This window comes from Muntiacus reevesi, chromosome 1, assembly GCF_963930625.1.
Source record: "Muntiacus reevesi chromosome 1, mMunRee1.1, whole genome shotgun sequence".
In the NCBI taxonomy this organism is placed as follows: domain Eukaryota; kingdom Metazoa; phylum Chordata; class Mammalia; order Artiodactyla; family Cervidae; genus Muntiacus; species Muntiacus reevesi.
The window spans coordinates 27,015,549-27,040,632 of record NC_089249.1 but is presented as its reverse complement, the minus strand read 5'-3'; positions in this window follow the sequence as shown (position 1 = coordinate 27,040,632).

Genomic DNA, 25,084 nt, shown 5'->3' with positions numbered 1-25,084 from the left:
AGTTCTTCTTTGCTTTCTGCCATAAGGGTGGTGTCATCTGCATATCTGAGGTTATTGATATTTCTCCCGGCAATCTTGATTCCAGCTTGTGCTTCATCCAGCCCAGCATTTCTCATGATGTACTCAGCATAGAAGTTAAGTAAGCAGGGTGACAATATACAGCCTTGACGTACTCCTTTCCCTATTTGGAACTAGTCTGCTGTTCCATGTCCAGTTCTAACTGTTGCTTCCTGACCTGCATACAGACTTCTCAAGAGGCAGATCAGGTGGTCTGGTATTCCCATCTCTTTCAGAATTTTCCACAGTTTGTTGTGATCTGCACAATCAAAGACTTTGGCATAGTCAATAAAGCAGAAGTAGATGTTTTTCTGGAATGCTCTTGCTTTCTCGATGATCCAACGGATGTTGGCAATTAGATCTCTGGTTCCTCTGCCTTTTATAAATACAGCTTGAACATCTGGAAGTTCACAGTTCATGTACTGTTGAAGCCTGGCTTGGAGAATTTTGAGCATTACATCACTAGCGTGTGAGATGAGTGCAATTGTGCAGTAGTTTGAGCATTCTTTGGGATTGCCTTTCTTTGGGATTGGAATAAAAACTGACCTTTTCCAGTCCTGTGATCATGGCTGAGTCTTCCAAAGTTGCTGGCATATTGAGTGCAGCACTTTCACATCATCATCTTTTAGGATTTGAAATAGCTCAACTGGTATTCGATCACTTCCACTAGTGATCGAATCCACTAGATGATCACTTTGTTCATAGTGATGCTTTCTAAGGCCCACTTGACTTTACATTCCAGGATGTCTGGCTCTAGGTGAGTGATCACACCATCGTGATTTTCTGGGTTATGAAAGTTTTTTTTGTATAGTTCTTCTGTGTATTCTTGCCACCTCTTCTTAATATCTTCTGCTTCTGTTAGGTCCATACAATTTCTGTCCTTTATTAAGCCCATCTTTGCATGTATATTCCCTTGGTAACTCTAATTTTCTTGAAATGATCTCTAGTCTTTCCCATTCTATTGTTTTCCTCTATTTCTTTGCATTGATCACTTAGGAAGACTTTCTTATATCTCCTTGCTATTCTTTGGAACTCTGTATTCAAATGGATTTATCTTTCCTTTTCTCATTTGCCTTTCACTTCTCTTCTTTTCACAACTATTTGTAAGGCCTCCTCAGACAACCATTTTGCCTTTTTGCATTTCTTTTTCTTGGATATGGTCTTGATCACTGTCTCCTATACAATGTCCTGAACTTCATCCCACAGTTCTTCAGGCACATGGTCTATCAGATCTAATCGCTTGAATTTATTTGTTACTTCCACTGTATAATCATAAGGGATTTGATTTAGGTCATACCTGAATGGTCTAATGGTTTTCCCTACTTTCTTCAATTTAAGTCTGATTTTGGCAATAAGGAGTTCATGATCCAAGCCACTGTCAGCTCCTGGTCTTGTTTTTCTGACCGTATAGTGTTTCTCCATCTTCGGCTGCAAAGAATATAATCAATCTGATTTCAGTATTGACCATCTGGTGATGTCCATGTGTTAGATTCTCACTTATCCATTCCACCCCTGCCATACTACACAATTTTCTTGGTAAACAATACTAATGCTGACCTTATGCTCCTATAATTTTCCATTGTCAGTTCAGTTTTGGGAGCATGTCTGATATGCAATGCTCTTAAGGGCCTATTCACAATGCAGCCCTCTAGCATTATTTCTCACAACTACCTTTTACATACCCTAAGATCCTAGTATACATGATGTTACTTTTATAGAAAATGTGCTTTGATCACTCTCAATACGTCTAAGTGAATTTTGACTCATTTCCAAGACTAAGTTCTGAGTCTGAACTCTCCCCAAAAGTCTTGATCTTTCCATTCTCCAAATTCTCATAGAACTTTACATATATCACCTATTTTGTATAATATTGATCATGTATTTAAATTTTCATTTACACTTTAATGCCTTGATATAGTTCAAGTTCCTTTTGAGCAAGGTTAATAGGTGCTGTATCTTGTTATATCCTACACTCCAATGTTCAATAAATTTTCACTTAATTATTTAATCTGTGTGTAGAATTTAAAACCCTTGAGAATTCAAGTGTGAAATAGATAAAGGAAGGGAATTTACTTACCTCTGAATAGTATTATGCATCTGTAAGTCTAAAGAGGAGAATTGAGCTTAGTAATCCCAAAGCTTTTGTCATAAATTTGAAACTGTTACACAGAATTTTTGAAAAACTCATAAAAGTTCATCACATCTCATATGACTGGTTAATTTCTAAGTATTAAAAATTCCATGTAGGGGGAATGGAAATATAATAAAGCAACTTCCATACTCTATTGTCTTTCCTGTTGTCTGGGTCTGATGATTTGACCTTGGCTTTTTCATAGGAGACATCCATTGCAGGACACAATAGAACTGATTACTGCATACTGCCCTCTGGTGAGCCACAAGGGTAATCTAGAGGGGAAAATTCGTGGTTGAGAGTATAACTTACTCTCCATGCACAAGATGCCAGCTGGTGCCAAAGAATGATGTCACATTTTATGACGTGATCACTTCTCTCAATTGTGCTCTCTTGAGTCTACCAATTCTTTCCATGCAGGTCATCAAACGGCCATCAGTTGGTAAAACTTTCCTCTTCACTAAGCCAAAAATGGATCCAGAATAGATGTAATGAGTTTTACTAACTCAAGCTTTAAAATAAATATTAATATTACTCCCACCATGACATTTCGCTGCATCTTCCAATATCCCCAAAGCATTGCACAAAAATAATGGTAAAAAATATTCTCAGTTTGCAAGGAAAATAGACTCTTAGTAAAATGACATGTGGAACACTCATATCCACATAAACGAACTGTATTTCATATATAAAAATATAGAGCTTTCTCATTCTTCAAGAGAAGGCCAAAGCCCAAATAACCAACCCAATAACATCAGAAGCACTGTTTGGCTTGGAAAGACCACAAGTATATCTGGCTTTTGACCATATTAAAACAGTCATATTTCTGGGTGATGTTATTCATCTATTCATTTACCACCTGACCAAATACTATCCATGACTAAATCAATAATTAAAAGTTTCAGAATAGACATGGATCTACTCAAAACTATTATTCTAGGAAGGATACATATAACTCCACTTCCAAAGAGGAGTTTCATTGGCTTCTGTGGCAGTAGTGTAGCAGTGTTAGTCACTCAGCCATGTCCGACTCTTTGTGACCCCGCAAACTGTAGCCCGCCAGGCTCCTCTGTCCATGGGATTCTCCAGGAAAGAATACTGGAGTGGATTGCCATTCCCTTCTCCAGAGGATCTTCCTGACCCATGAATCGAACCCAGGTCTCCTGCCCTGCAGGCAGATTCTTTACTATCTGAGCTACAGGGAAGATCCATTTACTGTTCATACACAAGGACATTTTGTTGTTTTCTTATTCTATTCCTAATTTGGGAAACTACATGCTATGAGTAATACCAATAATGGATGACCTTCAAATAAGTGGAAATTTCCTTTCCAAAGTAAAGAAAGATTTGCAGAAACATCAGAGAAGTGCCTTCTTGTTATTTAATGGAGTGCTAATATTGTTTTTTAAAAAAGTTCTCTTTTATCAACATTTTGACTTTCCTCAAACTCTTAGGAACTGATACTGCTTTATAAATGTAAATTTTCATTATGTAGTAGCTGCAAATTTGGCTCTCAATCTCAGAAACTTAGTTTTTACTTACGGTTAATTTTATCTTACTTTCAAGTAAGAAAACTTTCTGTGGGAGGTTTAATATTGATTTCTGTTGAATTGTTACTTAAATATGGGTAAATAGATTCCTGAATTCAGACAGAAATTTAGATAAAATGATATCTAACGTCCTTTAAACTCTCAAATTCAGTGTTGTTACTGATGTCATATAGTGGTGAATAAGAATTTTAAAGTTTCAAATATTAACCACATGTGTAATACATACTTAAACTCAATCTTTATATTGCTGTATATTATGTAACTATAAAAGTACCACAAGGAGAAATGGTAGAAATGTCTTTTTTACTGCAGAAATAATGTTATTCAGTTCAATTCAGTTCAGTCGCTCAATTGTGTCTGATTCTTTGCGACCCCATGGACTGCAGCATGCCAGGCTGCCCTGTCCATCACCAACTCCCAGAGTTTACTCAAACTCATGTCCATTGAATTGCTGATGCCATCCAACCATCTCATCCTCTGTCATTTACTTCTCCTCCCACCTTCAATCTTTCCCAGCATTAGGGTCTTTTCCAATGAGTCAGTTCTTTGCATCAGATGGCCAAAATATTGGAGTTTCATCTTCAACATCAGTCCTTCTAATGAATATTCAGGACCAGTTTCCTTTAGGATGGACTGGTTGGATCTTTTTGCAGTCCAAAGGACTCTCAAGAGTCTTCTCCAACACCACAGTTCAAAAGTATTGATTCTTTGGCTATTCAATATTATTCAGGCTTGATTAAATATCAATTCTATGTCTACTCAGCATTTACTCAAATAAGATACATCTGTATTTTGTAGTAAATGCTTCTACAATAAACTAAATATTTATCAAACAAATATGCAAATTAATAACATTGTATGTGATAAATATTATACAAAATTTTTCTTTTTCTTTTTCTTATATCCAACTTGTTTTTATGGATACAAATCAAAAAGTAAAAGACAATAACCAAGGTCATAGAATTTAAATGGTTTATTTATTTTTAATCTTTAATTTAAAAAATATTATTGTGGTGAGTATATTTAACATTAGATCTACCCTCTATTTGATTATCATAATAAGCTTAATAAATACAGTTCATCTCATACAAATATAAAATTAAAGAAATAGAAAAAACTTTTTTGAGATGAGAACTCAGGATTTACTCTATTAATTTTTTTCTCTTAATTTTAATATATAACATACAGCAGTGTTAATCATATTTATCATGTTGTACATTATAACACTAGAACTTGTTTGCCTTATAACTGGAAGTTGATACATTCTGATTGCCTTCATTCAGTCCCTTTATCTTCTGCCCACACCCCCAAATCTCCCACCTCAGGTAACCACAAATCTGATTTCTTTTTCTATGAGTTTGTTTGCTTTTTAAGTATAATTGACCTACAACACTCTTTTTGTTTCTGCCATATAACACAGTGTGTGCTCAATCACTTCAGTCGTGTCCAACTCTTTGTGACCCTATGGACTCTAGCCCACCAGGTTCCTCTGTCTATAGGATTCTCCAGGCAAGAATACTGGAGTGGGTTGCCATGCCCTCCTCCAGGGAATCTTCTGGACCCAGGAATCAAAGTTGGGTCTCTAGCATTACAGGTTGATTCTTTACCCCTGAGCCTCTGGAGAAGCCCACAACAAAGTGATCTGATCTGACTTGAAAATGATCACCATGATGAGTCTGATTGCAATCTGTCATCATACAAAGATACTACATATCCATGGACTATATTCCCACACTGTATACTTTAAACCATGATGTTTATTTTGCAACTGAAGCTTGTACCTCTTAACCTATCTTACCTATGTCTTTTCTTTTCCCACTCCCCTCACCTCTGACAAACACCTGTTGTTCTCCGCATCCATAACTCTGTTTCTGTTTTATGTTTGTTCATTTGTTTTTAAGATTCTTTATGTAAGTGGAATTTTTGCCTTTCTCGACTTATTTCCCTTAGCATAATACCATCAAGTTCATCCACATTGCTGCAAATGGAAAGATTCCATTCTTTTTTATGACTAAGTAATATTCCATAGTGTGTGTGTGTGTGTATTTCATATTTTCTATATTCATTCATCTGTTGATGTGAACTTAGGTTGCTTCCGTATTTTGGTTATTGTGAGTAATGCTGCAGGGAATATAGGAGCACATATATCTTTGCTAATTAATGTTTTCTTTTTCCTTGGATAAATGCCCTGGAGCATAATGAGACTTCCTTGGTAGTTCAGATAAAGAATCTGCGTGCAATGCAGGAGACATGGGTTCGATCCCAGGGTTGGGAAGACCCCCTGGAGAAGGGATTGGCTACCCACTCCAGTATTCTTGCCTGGAGAATTCTATGGATAGAGGAGCCTGGTGGGCTCTAGTCCATGGGGTCACAAGAGTTGGACATGACTGAGTGACTAATGCTTTTACTTTCTTTCGTGTCATGGTAGTTCTACTTTTATTTTTTTCAGAAATATAATATCCATACTGTTTTCCATAGAGGCTGCACCAATTTACATTTCCACTAATAGTGCAAGAGGTTTCACTTCTCTCCAAATTCCTCAACAACACTTGCTATTTGTTTGTCTTTTAGATTAAATCCATTCTGACAAATGTGAAGGGATATCTCATTATGGTTGTGATTTGCATATCCCAGATAATGAGTGATGTTGAGCATTTTTTCATGTGTCTGTTAGCCATCTGCATGGCTTCTTTGGAAAAATGTCTATTCAGATCCTCTGCCCACTGTTTAATAGAACTATTCAGTTTTTTTAAAATATTGAATTGTATAAGTTCTTTCAATATTTTGGATATTAGCACTTATTGGATAGATCATTTTCAAATATTTTCTCCATTCACTAGGTGGCCTTTTTGTTTTGTTGAAAGTTTCCATTGTTGTGCGAAATCTTTTTAGCTTGATGTAGTCCTATTTGTTAATTTTTTCCTTTACTTCCTTTGACTGAGGAGACCTAGTCAAAAAAAAAAATTACTAAGACCTATATCGGAGAGGTACTGCCTATATTTTCTTATAGAAGTTTTACTGTTTCAAGTCTTATATTTAAGTTTTCAATTCATTTTGAATTTAAATTTATTTTGTGTTTGGTGTGAGAGACTAGTCTAGTTTCAGGCTCCTGTATAGAGCTGACTAGTTTTCCCAACCCAATTTATTGAAAGTGCTGTCTTTCCCCATTATAGATTCTTAATTACCTTGTCATAGATTAATTGTCCATGTAAGTGTGGGTTTATTTGGGGGTTCTCTATCCTGTACCATTGATCTACATGTCTGTTTTTGTACCAGTAACATACTGTTTTGATTTTTGTAGCTTTGTAGTATAGTTTGAAACCAGGGCACATGATATCTCTAGCTTTGATCTCTTTTCTCAAGGTTGTTTTGACTATTTATGGTATTTTGTGTTTCTACACAAATTTTTAATTTGTTCTAGTTCTGTGAAAAATGCTGTTGGTATGTTGATAGGGATTGCATTAAATCCATAGATTTCCTTGGGTAGTATGGTTGTTTTAACTGTATTAATTCTTCCAATCCATGAAACCAGCATATCTTTGTTGTCTTCAATTTCTTTTAATGTTTTTTAGTTCTCCAAGTCCAGAGGACTGATTAGAATTATTCCTAGGTATTTTATCTTTTTCGATGTGATTGTAAAGATTGTTTTCTTAATTTCTCTTTCTGGTAGTTCATTGTTGGTATATAGTAGATTTTTGGTGTTGTGTTTAGGATTTTCTATGCATAGCATTATGTCATCTGCAAATCTGTCATTATTTCCTTTACTTTCTTTCTGATATTTCATTGTTGTTGTATAGAAATGCAACAGATTTCTGTATATTAATTTTGTATCCTGTAGCTTTACCAAATTCATTAATGAACTCTAGTAGCTTTCTTATATCATCTTTAGGGTTCTCTATTGTCTGCAAACAATAGCAGTTTTACTTCTTTTCCAATTTGGATTTCTTTTCTTTTTCTTCTCTAATTGCTGTGGCTAGAACTTCCAAAACTATGTTGAATAAAAGTGGTGAGGGTGGGTATCCTCGTCTTGTTCTTGATCTTATAGGAAGTGCTTTAAGCTTTTCACAATTGAGTATGATGCTAGCTATGGGTCTGTCATAGACGATCTTTATCATATTGAAGTATGTTCTGTCTATGCCACATTCTGAAGAGATTTTATCATAAATGGATATACAATTTTATCAAAACCTTTACTTCATCTACAAAGATAATCATATGGACTTATCCTTCAATTTGTTAATGTGGTGTATCACACTGACTGATTTGTGGATACTGAAAACTTCTTGCATCCCTGTTAAATCCCACTTGATCATGGTGAATTACTCTTTTAATATATTGTTGGGTTTGCTTTGCTAGCATTTTGTTGAGGATTTTTGTTCTATATTCATATGTGATATTGGTCTGTAATTTTGTGTGTGTCTGTGATATCTTTGTCCATTTTGATATCAAGGTGATTTTCGCCTCATAGAATGAGTTTGAATGTGTTCCTTCTTCCATAACTTTTTGGAATAGGTTCAGAAAGAAAGTTTCTAATGTCTGGCAGAATTTGCCTATGACCCTATCTGATCATTGACTTTTGTTTCTTGGGAGTTTTTAAATTACTAATTCAATTTCAGTACTGCTAGTTGATCTGTTCATATTTGTTATTTCTTCCGGGAGATTATATCTTTTCAAGAATTTGTCCACTTTTTCTAGGTATCTATCTTATTGGCCTTTAATTGCTCATAGTGTCCTCTTATGATCCTTTGAATTTTTGTGGTGTCAGTTGTAATTTCTTTTTCATTTCTGATTTTATTGAGTTGGGTACCCTCCTTTTTTGTTCTTTATGAGTCTGGCTAAAGGTTTGTTCACTTTGTTTATCTTCAAATAACCAGTTTTTAGTGTAATTGACTTTTCTGTTGTTTCTTCTTAGCCTATTTTATTTATTTCTGTTCAGATCTTTATGATTTCTTCCCTGCTGCTAACTTTGTGCTTGTTTGTGTTAAAGTGTCTTGATATTATGGTGTCACTGTGAATTTTCCCCCTCATATCTGTTAACACATGCTTTTTGTCATTAGGTACTCCTATGCTGGGTGTTGGAGAAGGCAATGGCACCCCACTCCAGTAGTCTTGCCTGAAAAACCCCATGGACGGAGGAGCCTGGTAGGCTGCAGTCCATGGGGTCACCAAGAGTTGGACACGACTGAGCAACTTCACTTTCACTTTTCACTTTCATGCATTGGAGAAGGAAATGGCAACCCACCCCAGTGTTCTTGCCTGGAGAATCCCAGGGACGAGGGAGTCTGGTGGGTTGCTGTTTATGGGGTCGCACAGAGTCAGACACGACTGAAGTGACTTAGCAGCAGCATCATGCTGGGGGTATATATATTTTCAATTTTTATATATTCTTGATAATTATGTAATGTCTTTCTTTGTCTCTTGTGACAGCTTTTGTTTTTAAAGGCTATGTAGTCTGATATGCATATTGCTACCACAGATTTGCTTTCATTTCCATTTGATTTTAATATCTTTTACAATCGTCTCACTTTCAGTCTGTCTGTGTCTTTAGATCTGAAGTGAGTCTCTTGCAAGCAACATATATATGGATTTTGTTTTTGTATCCATTCAGCCACTCTGTCTTTTGATTGGAGCATTTGGTCCATTTACATTTAAAGTTATTATCTGTGGGTATGTACATATTGTCATTTTGTTAATTATTTGTAGGTAGTTTCTATAGTTTTCTGTAGTTCTTTTTCCCCCCTGTCTCCATTTTTGCTTTTATCCCTTGTGATTTGATGGTTATCTTTAGTATTATACTTGGATTCCTTTCTGTCTTGTGTGTACATATCTATTATAGATTTTTATATTTATTGTTACCATGAGGTTTATATATAGCAACCTATATATGTACGTGATTATTTAAGTTGCTGATCTCCTAAATTCAAATGAATTCTTAAAACCCTGTATTTTTACCACACACACACACACATTTACCACAATTACTACTACATTGACATCATATTTTAAATCTTTTTGTTTTGTCTATCCTCTAACTACTTATTAAAAGATACTTTTGTCTTTTAACATTCCCACTAGCTTTATGCATAGCTGATTTACCACCTTTTCTGTGCATTTGCCTTTAGCGATGAGACTTTTCCTTTCATAATTCTCATATTTCTAGTTGTGATCGTTTCCTTTCCTCTTAGAGAAGTCTCTTAGTAAAGCTCTTTTCATGGTCTTAACTTTTAGTTTTTGCTTGTCTGTAAAACTTTAGCCCTCTCATTCAAATCTGAATGAAAGCCTAAGTAGAGAATTCTTGGTTGTAGTTTTTCCCTTCCATCATTTTAAATATGCAGTACCACTTCCTTCTGGTCTTTAAAGTTTTTACTGAAAATTCAGCTTATCACTTTATGGTAGTTCTCTTGTATGTAGGTTATTGGTTTCATCTTTTTACTTTAATATTCTCTATCTTTAATTTTTGGCATTTTAATTATAATAAGTGTACTTTGGTATGGCTTTCTTTGGGTTCACCCTGCTTGGGACTCTCAGTGCTTTCCGGACCTGGATATCTGTTTTCTTTCTCAGGTTAGAGAAGCTTTTAGCTATTACATCTCCATATATATTCTCTGCCTCTTTCTCTCTTTTCTGTTTACGGGAACCCTATAGTACAAATGTTAGTATACTTCATGTCATCCAAACTGTTCTCATTTCTTTTTGCTTCTTTTTTATTTTTTCACTGTTAAGCTTGGGTGATTTCCACTACGCTGTTTTTCAGTTTGCGGATCCATTCCTCTGCATCATCTAATGTACTATTGACTCCTTCTATTGTCTCTTTCACTCCAGTTATTGTATTCTTCATCTTTGGTTCTTCTTTATATTTTCTAACCTTTCACTAAAAATTAATTTCTCATTCTGTTCATTAATCTTCTCTCAGGTTCTTTATCTTTATGATTATTATCGTGAACTCTTTATCGGGTAGATTTCTTATCTTCACTTAGCTCCTGTTTTGAGATTTTTTTCTTGCTTTTTTTTTGTTGTTGTTGTTGTTGTTTGTTTGAAATATATTCCTCTGTCACTTATTTTGCTTAACTTGATGTTTTTATTTCTATATGTTGAGTAGGTTGGTTACATTTCCTAAGCTTGGATAACTGGCTTTTTGTAGGACATCTGTCCTATATTTTCCATAAGTGCACTTCTTTCTGGTCATCAGAGGCACCCTCTATGTGGGCTGTGTGGGCCCTTCTCTTGTGGTGGCCTAACCACTGTGGGTAATATGGTAGGTGTGTCTGGTCCCCAGTGTGGTTGGTTGCTAGATCCCGCCCTGAGTGGAGTCTCCTGGCTCCTGGTGGGGAGGACTAGATCACAAAGCAGCTGGTTGCAGAGCCTAGGGGGTAATCGGGCTAGTGCTGGCCTACAGGTGGGCAGAGTCAGGTTCTGTGGTAGGTGGTTGTGCTGCCAAAGGTCCCAGATATAGTGTCAGCCTATTTATGAATTGGACAGGTTCTTGATATGGTTGACTGCAGCGTGGGGGTGTCCCAAAGCTGGCGTCCACTCACAGGTGAGTGGGGCTGGATCCCAGGATGGCTAGCTGTGGAGTTTAAGGTGTCTTGGAGCTAGTGTTGGCTTGCTGGAGGCTAGGAATAAGAGTTTAGGTTGGTCCCAGGGTTGGTGCTGGCCTGTTGGTAGGTGGACTGGTTCCTGACACAGCAGTCTGTGGGGATGCAGTGTTCCGGGGGCTGGTGTCCATTTACTGGTGGGTAAGGCAGGTCCTGGGTCTGGTTATTCGTTAGAGAACAGGGACAGCTGGAGTCTCTGGCTGCAGGACACAGGGGTCCTGGAATTCGTATCAGCCTGCTGGTGGGTGAGGCTGAAGTTCAGGTTGTCCTAGGGCTAGCACCTGTGCAGTGGTGGGTGATCCTGCTTCCAGGGAAGTGCTGGCCCACTCATGGTCTCTGGCTTCAGGGTGCTGGGAACATTGGAATTGGTGTCAGCACACTGGTGAGTGAGACTGAGTCCTGAAACCTGGCTGTGGGGCCCCAGGGCATTTCAGGACTAATGCCACCAGTATACTGGTGTGCGTGGACTGGTCTTGAGCCCTCTGGTGGACAAGCTGGTGCCCAGTGTGGCTGTGGATTCAGGGTGTCTTAAGGCAGCTGGTCTGCTGGTTCTTGGCATAAAGCCTCCCATTACTGCTACTGACATACTGGTGGGAAATGCCAAGACCCCGTGCTAGAGGATGGGTTCCAAAGTGATGCTTGTCAACACCAGTGTCCTCATGGTGCAACAAGTTCCCAGAATGACTGTCTCCAGTGTCTATGTCCCCAGCATGAGCTCCAGTTGCCTCCTATATCTCCAGGAGACTCTCCAAGATCAGCAGTGGGGCTGGCAGAGCTCCTTTCAAATTACCACTTCTGCCCTGGGTCCTGAAAGATGAAAAATTTTGTGTGCTTTCCTCATGGCTCGGTGGTAAAGAATCTGCCTTCCAATATAAGAGACTCAGTTTCAATCCTGCATTAGACTGAATGGGCTTTTACTGTTCTGGATCTCATTGTCAATTCTTTATATCTTGGGTTGTAGAAGATCTTTTCTGCTAGTTTTCCAGTCTTTTTCATCAATCAATCAGTTCAGTCACTCAACTGTGTCTGACTCTTTGAGACCCCATGGACTGCAGCACTTCAGACTTCCCTGTCCATCACCAACCCCTGGAGCCTACTCAAACTCATGTCTATCACGTTGGTGATACCATCAAACCATCTCATCCCCTGTCCTTCCCTTCTCCCACCTTCAATCTTTCCCAGCATCAGGGTCTTCTCCAATGAGTCAGTTCTTCCCTTCAGGTATTGGGGTTTCAGCTTCAGCATCAGCACTTCCAGTGAATATTCAGGACTGATCTCCCTTAGGATGGACTGGTTGGATCTCCTTGCAGTCCCAGGAACTCTCAAGAGGCTTATCCAACACCACAGCTCAAAAGCGTCAATTCTTTGGCGCTCAGTTTCCTTTATAGTCCGACTCTCATATCCATACATGACTACTGGAAAAACCATAGCTTTGACTAGTTGGACCTTTGTTGGGAAAGTAATGTCTCTGCTTTGTAATATGCTGTCTAGGTTGATCATAGCTTTTCTTTGAAAGAGCAAATGTCTTTTAATTTCATGACTGCAGTCACTATCTGCAGTGATTTGGGAGACCCCCAAATAAATTTTCTCACCAATACTGAGAAACTATTTTTTTTCAATACTATTTTTCAAACTATTGAAAAAATAGTTTCTCCATAAATGGTGACAGTTTTGGTGTGTCCATCTGAATTAAGCATCCCAGGGTCTTCCTACTCTGCCATCTTGGCCACTCCTCTAAATAGCTTGTTTAAAAATGACTCTGTGGGCTTTCCTACATGAGGGAGTCTCATTAGTGGAAGTCTACCTGCCAGTGCAGGGGACACAAGTTTGATTCCTTGTCTGGGAGGAAGCTACATGCAATAGGGCAGCTGGGCATGTTCGCCACAACTACTGAGCTTTGCTCTAGAGTCCAGGAACTGTGACTAGTGAGCCCACGTGCCACAACTACTGAAGATCGAACACTCTAGAGCTCGTGCTTCAAAAGAGAGAGGCCACTGCAATAAGAAGCTTGTGTACCACAACTAGAGAGTAGCCTTTATTTTTCACAGCTAGAGAAAAGCCTGGTAAATTGGTCAAAGGAGTCAGATATTTGAGATATATGGAGAGTACAGTAGCTCTAAAGATAGTGGGGAGAGGTGGCAAGAATACACAGAAGAACTGTACAAAAAAGATCTTCACGACCCAGATAATCACGATGGTGTGATCACTCACCTAGAGCCAGACATCCTGGAATGTGAAGTCAAGTGGGCCTTAGGAAGCATCACTACAAAGTTAGTGGAGGTGATGGAATTCCAGTTGAGCTATTTCAAATCCTATACTGTGAAAGTACTGCACTCAATATGCCAGCAAATTTGGAACACTCAGCAGTGGCCACGGGACTGGAAAAGGTCAGTTTTCATTCCAATCCCAAAGAAAAGCAATGCCAAAGAATGCTCAAACTACCACACGATTGCACTCATCTCACATGCTAGCAAAGTAATGCTCAAAATTCTCCAAGCCAGGTTTCAGCAATACGTGAACCATGAACTTCCAGATGTTCAAGCTGGATTTAGAAAAGGCAGAGGAACCAGAGATCAAATTGCCAACATCAGCTGGATCATCAAAAAAGCAAAAGAGTTCCAGAAAAACATATATTTCTGCTTTATTGACTATGCCAAAGCCTTTGACTGTGTGGATCACAATAAACTGTGGAAAATTCTTCAAGAGATGGGAATACCAGACCACCTGACCTGCCTCTTGAGAAATCTGTATGCAGGTCAGGAAGTAACAGTTGGAACTGGACATGGAACAACAGACTGATTCCAAATAGGAAAAGGAGTACGTCAATGCTGTACTTTGTCACTCTGCTTATTTAATTTCTATGCAGAGTACATCATGAGAAACGCAGGACTGGATGAAGAACAAGCTAGAATCAAGATTTCTGGGAGAAACATCAGTAACCTCAGATATGCAGATAACACCACCCTTATGGCAAAAGAACTAAAAAGCCTCTTGACGAAAGTGAAAGAGGAGGGTGAAAAAGTTGGCTTAAAGCTCAGCATTCAGAAAACTAAGATCATGGCATCCGGTTCCATCACTTCATGGCAAATAGATGGGTAAACAATGAAAACAGTGGCTGACTTTATTTTTGGGGTTCCAAATTCACTGCAGATGGTGACTGCAGCCATGAAATTTAAAGATGCTTACTCCTTGGAAGGAAAGTCATGACCAACCTAGATAGCATATTAAAAAGCAGAGACATTACTTTGCCAACAGAGGTTCATCTAGTCAAGGCTATCGTTTTTCCAGTGGTGATGTACGGATGTGAGAGTTGGACTGTAAAGAAAGCTGAGCACCGAAGAATTGATGGTTATGAACTGTGGTGTTGGAGAAGCCTCTTGAGAGTCCCTTGGACTGCAAGGAGATCCAACCAGTTCATCCTCAGGGAGATCAGTCCTGGGTGTTCATTGGAAGGAGTGATGTTGAAGCTGAAACTTCAATAGTTTGGCCACCTGATGTGAAGAACTGACTCATTGGAAAATACCCTGATGCTGGCAAAGATTGACGGCAGGAGAAGGGGATGACAGAGGATGAGATGTTTGGATGGTATCACTGACTCAATGGACATGAGTTTGTCAACTCTGGGAGTTGGTGATGAACAGAGAAACCTGGTGTGCTGCAGTCCATGGGGTTGCAAAGAGTCGGACATGACTGAGCAACTGAACTGAACTGAAAGATTGTGGGACAGGATTGTTATTGCTAAGCAGCATGGATGCTCTACAGTAGGATAATGAACAATTAAGAGTGAATAACAGGACACTTAAAGCCATGTGGGAAGTTAAATGGGCCTCTGTTTTGCATACCAGCATGTTTTCATTTCCTGCAAGGTGAGGGTAGAGAAAGCTGAGGGCCAGGACAAGACATTATGGTCAGAGTGACTGAATTTTAAAGATGACTAAATTTCAACCAAGATACATGGTCGATGGTATGTAAAGGTGAAATGGTAGGATGGACATGACAAAATGCTTGCGTGCATGTTGCCTGAGTGCTCAGTTGCTTAGTCATGTCTGACTCTTTGTGAGCCCGTGGACTGTAGCCTGCCAGGCTCCATGGGACTTCCCAGGCAGGAATACTGGAGTGAGTTGTCATTTCCTCCTCCAGGGGATCTTTCCTAACAAGGGACCAAACACACAAAAGTTCAGGGAAGGGAGTAAAAGCTTAAGAAAATAGGCATGTTACACACACACACATGCATACAAGTATGGCTGCCAGACGGTGAGATCAATATGTTCCACGGGCAGGCCAAGAGGATTCAGTTTACCAAGGCCATAAGGAAGCGCTGGTGAAATAAGCACAGCCACTGAACAGTAGCTTGGTAGTGCTCTTCTTTAGGGTGAAATTACAGTAAGAGAGGTCTTTATAGGCCTCATCTCATTAATAGCAAAGGAGAAGATAGGACCCTGAAACACTAGACGTTGGGTGGAGGCACTTAACTACCAGGAGGCAAGGGTTTTCAATTATTATAATGACTGACAAGTTTGGTATGAATGCCAAGACCTACAGTGTTACCAAAAAAGTTTGGAAAATGTAATAGCTTTATGGGCAAAATTGATGGGCAGTGATAAATGTAATCACTCAGCATCTACCAGCAGAAGAACGCAAGGATGGATAACTGGGAGGCTGAGTGTGGCTGCCATAATAAATGTGCTATGATCTTTGTCCAATTTATGGATCTAAGCCAATTTTCAGACCATAGAACCCTTTCATTGTAGTTGTAGGTCCCCATGGGGATGGGCCCTGTTATGACCACGGCAAGCATAGGTATATGACTCCTATAGTCTTTCTCAAAAGAGACCAAAGGCCATGCACATTTTAAAAACAGCTGGGCACTAAGCTTTAGTTACCACTAAAACCGGGAAAACTAACATATCATTAAGACCTCAGTTAGAGTGAGAGAATATTTAGGGTAGTTGAAAAATGGAGTTCTCTCCAAGGTTTACAATGGGTCCACTGGTCAGAACCAAAACTACCTGGCCTGCAGAGCCTGAAATATTATCTAGCCCTTTATAGAGTAAGTTTGCTGGCTTCAGATCTAAAGGATGCCAGAGTAGTTACCACTATCATACTATCATATCTCCATTTGATTCACTCATCTGGTTCCTGAAGGAACTGGATGGATCCTGTGAGATGACTATAGACTGTCTCAAGCTCAACCAAGGTATCCCTGATCATAGCTACTGTGCCAGATGTGGTATCTTTGTTAATTGAAATTTGTTTTTGCTGTTCAGTCGCTAAGTCATGTCCAACTCTTATAGTGAACTAATTTAGCCTTAGGAACAAGATATGTAGCAATTAGTTTGATGAAAGCATTCTTTTCCATCCAACTCAGATTACGGGATCAAAAACCTTTCAGTGTACATTCACATGAAAAGAATAAATATATATTTAACAAGGGAGTAGCAGGAGTGAAATATCAGATAGTGAATGTGAGAGGGATCAACACTTGTTCTCCAGTGTATATTATCTCCTTCCTTCTTTGTGGTGGAATCTCTGAGTCTCAGTGGCCACAGAACTGCAGCTGAAGAGGCCATTTCCCAGCTTTTCTTGTAGCTAGGCATGGTTAAGTGGCAAAGCTCTGGCCAGTGGGACGTGAATTGAAGTGATATGTGTACCTTCTGTGCCCTAACCTTAAAAAGAGTCATTTCCTTCCCTTCCCCCTTTCCTTTGTTCTGCTAGTTAGAATGTGGATGTAATGGCTGGAGTTGGAGCAGGTATCTTCTTGTTGTTGTTCAGTCATGTCTGCCTCTCTGTGATCCCATGGACTGCAGCATGCCAGGCCTCCCTGTCACTCACCACCTCCCAGAGTTTGCCTAAGTTCATGTCCATCACATCGGTGATGCCATCCAGACATCTCATTCTGTGACGCCCTTTTCTCCTTCTTCATGAGGTTCTCATGGCTGGCTCTTCCCTCCTCCTGTGGATCACGTTTTGTCAGAACCCTCCACTCTGACCTGTCCATCTTGGGTGGCCCTACACAGCATGGCGTATAGCTTCATTGAGTTACACAAGCAACTTCACCACAAAACTGTGGTTCCATGAACGGGCCATGTATCTTAATGTAGGTTAAGAGAGAAGATTTTATATGGAAGACTCCTGTAGGTTCCAGAGTCATCTGTAGAAAGGGGATAAATTTCTCCTGTGACTAGAAGAAAAAATTACCCACAGAGAATGGCTAAACCTGAGCAAGAAGAAAACAAAGAATGAACACTCACAAATCAGCTACATTGAAGTAGAGGGACTTTTTGAATTGGATGAAGAATAGTCTGAAAAGTCAGAGAATTGAGATAGAATTTTGTTAAGGTTGATGGGGGAGTGAATTTCTGTAAAGAGACCAACTCAGTCTCAGATGCTTGTATATTTTAGGGAGTAAATCTAATTGGGAGATAATAAACATACACACATATGTCTTAGATACAGTGATTGTAAAACATATATTCAGGTCACTAAAGAGTGTTAACAATGAGACTTTATGCTAATTGTTCAAAATGTTGCCTATGCACCTCAGTCATACGGTGATCAAGGATTCATAGCAAAGTACTAGAAAACAAAGAGCACAGAATTATTTATACTCCTTACAACAGGACTCATATAATTCATTTTTAACTCAGAAGTTTGTTATCAAATATTTCTATAAAATCCTACATTTGGGGAATCTCATAAATCTATACAGATACACTATATATAAATCTAACTTTACTTAAAAGTAACTTCATTAATGTAAAAGCTAATTTTATTGTCACTTAACCTCTCTTTTCAAAAGGTATGATTGGCATTTGTTAAGTTGGTAGAGAAATTAGGCAAAGTACTATACAATGTTGGGGTTTAAGATACACATCTAGCAAAGATTCTGATAAGTGTATTAAAATAATGTAAAAACTTATTATAACATGAATAATAGTTAAAACAATGCCTTAGCTGTTTGTTAGTAGACTCCCCCCAAAACAGCTTTTTTTTGTTTGTTTGTTTGTCGCTTATTGCCAGAAACAGATTTAGACACTGCAGGTTTGATACACTTTGTGCCTTTATATTTTTATAACTATGCTTTCAAACTTAGAAATTGTCATCAAAGAAAAAATTAATTAGTGTTTTATTTATAATTTAATCCAGGTATTCCTGGATGACAGCTTAACAAATATGCAGGCAGAACTGTCTCCAACAGTAATAATTCTCAGATATTTGGATGATTTTTTCCTATGTGAGGTGTCATTTGACATAATGACAAAGAACTCTTTTTATCATTAGAATCACTTAATATCCAAACTTAAAGAAATAAATGGAAGGCCCTTCCACTGTTCATATGTAATACTTTGCTTTTTCTGGTCACCTTAAAAGAGTGGTCAGACTCTCAGGAGAATGCTGCTTGGGGTTCCACCATGATCTTTCAAACCCCATTTTTCAAACTTCAGAGTTTTCTCATGATGTGTTAATTCTGTGGTGGACCAAAAGTTTGGAAAAAGTTTAATTCAAACTCAATTTATCTTAGTTGTAGCAGCTCTTGCATGGCTTTCTGCCCAGAGTATTGCCTGTTCCATCTGCAAAAGTGGTAGAGTAAGTTCTGAGGAAGCAATGTGATAGTTTAATATAGATGTAAACCCTAGGTCATGTTTGGATTTTTCAACATGCATCACATAAAGTTGTGTTAGCAGCCACACATACAAGATTTAATTAAAGATTGGGAATTATGTGAATAATTTTGGAGTTAGAATTAACTCATAATGTTAAAAAATTCAACATTTTTAATGTTTTTGTAAAGTTTAATGACCTAATCCTGAGATCTCAGTTTAAAGACCATTGCAATATTGAGGATGTTCCAAAGATGAACAGGGGGAGAGGAGGGCAAGGCACTAATGATTTATTCTTGTCTCTATAATAAGCATCATGTCTGCTGTCATTTCTGTAATGAAAGTGATTCTTCCTTTAGTTAAATTGAAATTAAACTGTTCCACCTTTGACATGCTTAAGATTGTTAGGATTTTAGACATTTAAGTTGGAGGTCTGAAGGCTGTTTTACCTACAGAGCTGTGACTACCATATTTCTTATCATCATCAGTCAGTCAGTCAGTTCAGTCGCTCAGTTGTGTCCGACTCTTTGTGACCCCATGAACTGCAGCACGCCAGGCCTCCCTGTCCATCACCAACTCCCGGAGTCCACCCAAACCCATGTCCATCGAGTTGGTGATGCCATCCAACCATCTCATCCTCTGTTTTCCCCTTTTCCTCCTGCCCTCAATCTTTCCCAGCATCAGGGTCTTTTCAAATGAGTCAGCTCTTCTCATCAGGTGGCCAAAGTATTGGAGTTTCAGCTTCAACATCAGTCCTACCAATGAATACCCAGGAATTATCTCCTTTAGGATGGACTGGTTGAATCTCCTTGCAGTCCAAGGGACTCTCAAGAGGCTTCTCCAACACCACAGTTCAAAACCATCAATTCTTAGGCACTCAGTTTTCTTTATAGTCCAACTGTCACATCCGTACATGACCACTGGAAAAACCATAGCCTTGACTAGACGGACCTTTGTTGGCAAAGTAATGTCTCTGGTTTTCGGTCATAACTTTCCTTCCAAGGAGCAAGCGTCTTTAAATTTCATGGCTGCAGTCACCATCTGCAGTGATTTTGGAGCCCTGAAAAATAAAGTCAGCCACTGTGTCCACTGTTTCCCCATCTATTTGCCATGAAGTGATGGAACCAGATGCCATGATCTTAGTTTTCTGAATGTTGAGCTTTAAGCCAACTTTTTCACTCTCACTTTCATCAAGAAGCTCTTTAGTTCTTCCTCACTTTCTGCCATAAGAGTGGTATCATATGCATATCTGAGGTTATTGATACTTCTCCCAGCAATCTTGATTCCAGCTTGTGCGTCCTCTGGCCCAACATTTCTCATGATGTACTCTGCATATAATTTAAATAAGCAGGGTGACAATATACAGCCTTGATGCACTCCTTTTCCTATTTGGAACCAGTCTGTTGTTCCATGTTCAATTCTAACTGTTGCTTCCTGATCTGCATACGGATTTCTCAAGAGGCAGGTCAGGTGGTCTGGTATTCCCATCTCTTGAAGAATTTTCCACAGTTTATTGTGATCCACACAGTCAAAGGCTTTGGCATAGTAAATAAAGGAGAAATAGATGTTTCTCTGGAACTCTCTTCCCTTTTCGATGATCCAGCAGATGTTGGCAATTTGATCCCTGGTTCCTCTGCCTTTTCTAAATCCAGCTTGAACATCTGGAAGTTCACGGTTCACATATTGCTGAAACCTGGCTTGGAGAATTTTAAGCATTCCTTTACTAGCGTGTGAGATGATATGATATCCATCATACTAATCAAAAAACTTAATTTTAGACACGAAAACCAATTTATAGCATTCATTTTATTGATTAGCAAAGTCTGAAGTGTTAATGGAAGACAGTGATAGCTGAAGAACTTATCCTTGCTGTGTTTGGAAAAGTCTTTCTGATTAAACACCATCCGAATACTTCTAGTGTGAACTCTAGATAATGGCAACTCACAATCATTAGATGATAAAGTAAATTAAGTAACATATATGAATGCATATCGTATTACCTACACTAAAGTATTTTGAGGTAAGGTATAACAAACTAGTGGTAAAGAGCCTGCTTACCAATGTATGCAGGTTCATTCCCTGGATCGGGAAGATCCCCTGGAGGAGGGTATGACAACCCATTCCATATTCTTGTATTGTTGTCTGGAGAATCCCATGGATAGAGGAGCTGGGCACACTGCGGTCCATAACATGCGTACACGCACATAACAAGCAAATGCAAACTGACTTAACATTCCACACAATATTCAACACTGAATATTGAGGATGAGTAGCAGAAAAGTCAAATATGTTGATTTAATTTGAAGGCTCACATAAATGAACAATGAATACAGGAGAAGCAAGGGGCCAGAGGAGGACCTGTTTAAAACTTTTACAGCTTGTTCATTTCCAGCTTGTTCCTTATATGCTTTCGTCTATTTGCAATGCTACAGATCTTTGTTTATTTGATCAGCATTCCAGCTCCATGTCTCCTTCAATTTTTGGTCACAAGATGACTACCTTCAACAACAAGGACCACATGCTTTCTCATTCAAATCAAGGGTGGGGTATGAGGGGAGAGGGTGCCACGTCTCACAACCTTGGGCAAAGTTCTGTGGTTGCTGCTCACTCTCAAACCATTTGTTATGGCCAGGGGAACACCATAGGTCAGAACTGATCCAAATTGGATTTATTTTGGGATAAGGGTGAGGTTAGTTCCACCTAAATTTCTGAGGTATGTGCTATACAGCGTAGGAAGAATAAAATAAATGTCAGGCAAGTGTTCACTACAATCACTTTCAAAGCATGTAAATATATAACAATGATATAATTCTGTCTGTTGAAGTGAAAAAAAAAAACAAACCTTACTCTAAGCATATGTAATAAAGATCCTGACTCTATTTTTGATGTTTGACTATTGACAACTTTCAAGCCTTATCCATTCTCTCTTGACCCGCATCTGGGCAGGCTGATATGAAAGCCCCGATGCTCCTTCTCTGGTGCCCTAGAGAAATTCAAGCTGTAGAAGCCCTGGCGGCCGCATGAGCATTTTCATCTTAAAGCCACAGCCTAGCCACCATAAAATGCCCAAGGCCAGTCTTCTCCAACTCCACTACAAAGACATTTTGGATTTGCTTGGAAGGCTTACCCTGCTCTTTCTAGAAAGTCTCATTATGTGAGCAATAACTTTCATATATCCCTTGATATATGTGTGGTTGAAATCTGAACCAAATTTCAGGTGTTGTGTTCATTTCACTTCTGTGGGTGATTGCAATGGCATAAAAGCTATAAGAGCAATAAGTTGTAGTGTTTCATTATTCTTATCAACAAGTGTATCATCTTCCTCCTGAATCCCCTACTTTGAAAATTACCAGAAATTTGGGATATATCTTTTGTTCTCTCTTAATTTTTCTTTTTTCTTTTTCTGCCCACCATGCCTTTCAAATCCTCTTTGCCAACTTCATGGCTACTACCTCAACTCAGACTTTCAAAATTTCTCATTTTAGTTATTTCATCAGTCTTCTATTATAATAATTGGTTTGTTTTCCCAGTCTTGACCATTTATTTTCTAATATCTCCATCTTCCACACTGCTCCTGAAGTAATTTTCCCCCAAACTTGCCTAAACAATCCATTAGATTTCCATTAGATTTCAAACTCCTTAGAAGTTAGCAAAACTATTCATCTTGCCCTATCTACATTTTTCCATTTCCTCTGCCACATTTCCACTCATCATCACCTTTGCTTCTATTATACCTACATACACACTACACAACACTTAAGTCAACAGTTCATATGCAAGGAAATACATATAAAGGTACATGCTTCTTTGTCTGGAGCACATTTTCATCTCTTCTTAGCTTGGCCAATTCTAATTGATTCTTCAAGATTCATCTTGTGCTTTACATTTTATGAGAAGTACTTCCTGTTTAGTGTAGAGTGAGTGAGATGTTCTTCCACATTTCAACAACAAACTTGATTTCAGCGCTTACTATCATTCTAGTTGATTTGATCCTTTACATCTTTCTCCGAATTTGATCTTCTTGAGGCCAGGAACTATGTTTCTTGTCTTGGAAGGTTACAATCTATTAGGGTGGTAAGTCTGCAGATACATAAATAACAAAGGTAACTAATAATAAAAAAGATGATTTATGGAAAGTAAGTAATAGAGTCGTAAGTTCTAGAGGAGATAAAAAGGCTCACTGTGGAGAAATTAGGTCCTTAGTACATTGCAAATGGGAATGAAAAAATAACAGCCACTTTGGAAAACAGTTCAACTGTTCCTCAAAAGGTTAAACATAGAGTTACTATGTGACTCAGCAATTCCACTGCTATATATATATATATAATATATATATATATATACTCAAGAGAAATGAAAACATATGTTGATACAAAAACTTGTATATAAATGTTTAAAGAAGCATTACTCATAATAGCCTAAAAGTGGAAACAATCCAAATGTCTACCAATTGAAGAATGGATAAACAAAGTTTGTCAACACGGCTTGAAGTGAAAGAAGCCAGTCACAAAAGACTGCATATTGCATGATTCTGTTCACAGGCCATGTCCTGAATAGACAAACCTATAGAGACAAAAAGTAGATTAGTATCTGTCTAGGGCGTCAGGGGGAAGGGAACAAGAGGAATGGGGAGTGACTGACAAAGGTTATGAGGTTTCTCTTGGGGGTGATGAAAATGTTCTGAAGTTGATTGTTGTGATCATGGCACAACTTTGTGACTATACCAACAACCATTGAACTGTACTTAATAAAAGGAGAGAAAGACTTCCTGGAGCTGGAGAAATCTGGATACACCAATGAATGATGTGAAAAGCAGAGATAGCATGTTGTGGTGAATTAACAAATCTTTTTGTTCGGCAGACTTGATCTGAATCTGCTCTGCCACTTGGTCAAGTTACCTTTCCTAAGCCTGTATCCTCATCTAAAAAGTGAATATATCAGTATTATCATACTTATTATAAGTATTATAATATTATTATAGTATATATGTAAGTATATATATAAGTATATATTATATATTATATTATATATAAGTATAATAATATTATAAGTATTATAAATATTATAAGTATTATCATACTTATCATACTTACCATACTCATATCCTACTTATATCTTATACAATAAGAATATATCATACTTATTTCAGAGGATTAGTGTGATGACAAATTATATAACAGATGAAAATATTTAGCCTAGAACAAAGCGAGTGTTCAATAAATATTAGTTTCTATTATTATTACAAATCTGCTCAATATTGAATACTGGATTAGGTGGGACAGAAGGAGCATGTTATATTAGTGAAAACTCTCAGAAACTCATTTCACGTTTGTAGCAGAAAGAAATTTGAGGCAGAAAATAATACAAAGATAACTGTATGTATTCAGCTTAAGAAACATTTATTAAATTCTTTCTTCTAATCACTAGACACTGTGCTATATTGCAAAATATAAAAGATAAAGGAAAAGTAGACTAAAAGATGTTCAAATGAGAAGTGGTCCTTGACTTGGTGGTCCAGTACACAGGTAAACAAATAATGTGTAACAAAGTATCCTATTTCTTATAATAGAAATGTTGGTTTTGCACACACCTAAGATGGTGGACAGGAAAAGAAGGATACATAAGAGGTAACATCCGTGCTCAATATTGAAACTGTTTGTTAACCCCTTGAGCCTGCAATTACTGGAAAACTGATTGTTAGGATTCTTTGCTGACATTTTCCACCTCCAATACAAAGCAGAGATGATTACAGGCTTGATCCACTTTTCTTCAATGGAAAGATGAGAAAAATTATCTCCAAAATGTTAAAGTTCAAAACGTTAAAGAATGCCTGTTATACAATGATCATCAATATTCCAGACACTAATGATCAAATTCCCAGGCTACAAGTCTTTCTTATTTGGCTGTTGACTCCTTGAAGGCAAAAATCTTGAGTGTATCTTGTCCTCTTCTGGATAGTTTCAACCTGGTTATTAAATAAATGTTTCCCAAATCCCTCTTGGCTTTCCCAGTGGCTCGGTGATAAAGAATTCACCTGTCAATGCAAGAGTCACGGGTTTGATCTCTGGGTGGGGAAGATCCACTGGAGAAAGTAATGGCAACCCACTCCAGTTATCTTGTGTGGGAAAGCCCATGGACAGAGGTACCTGG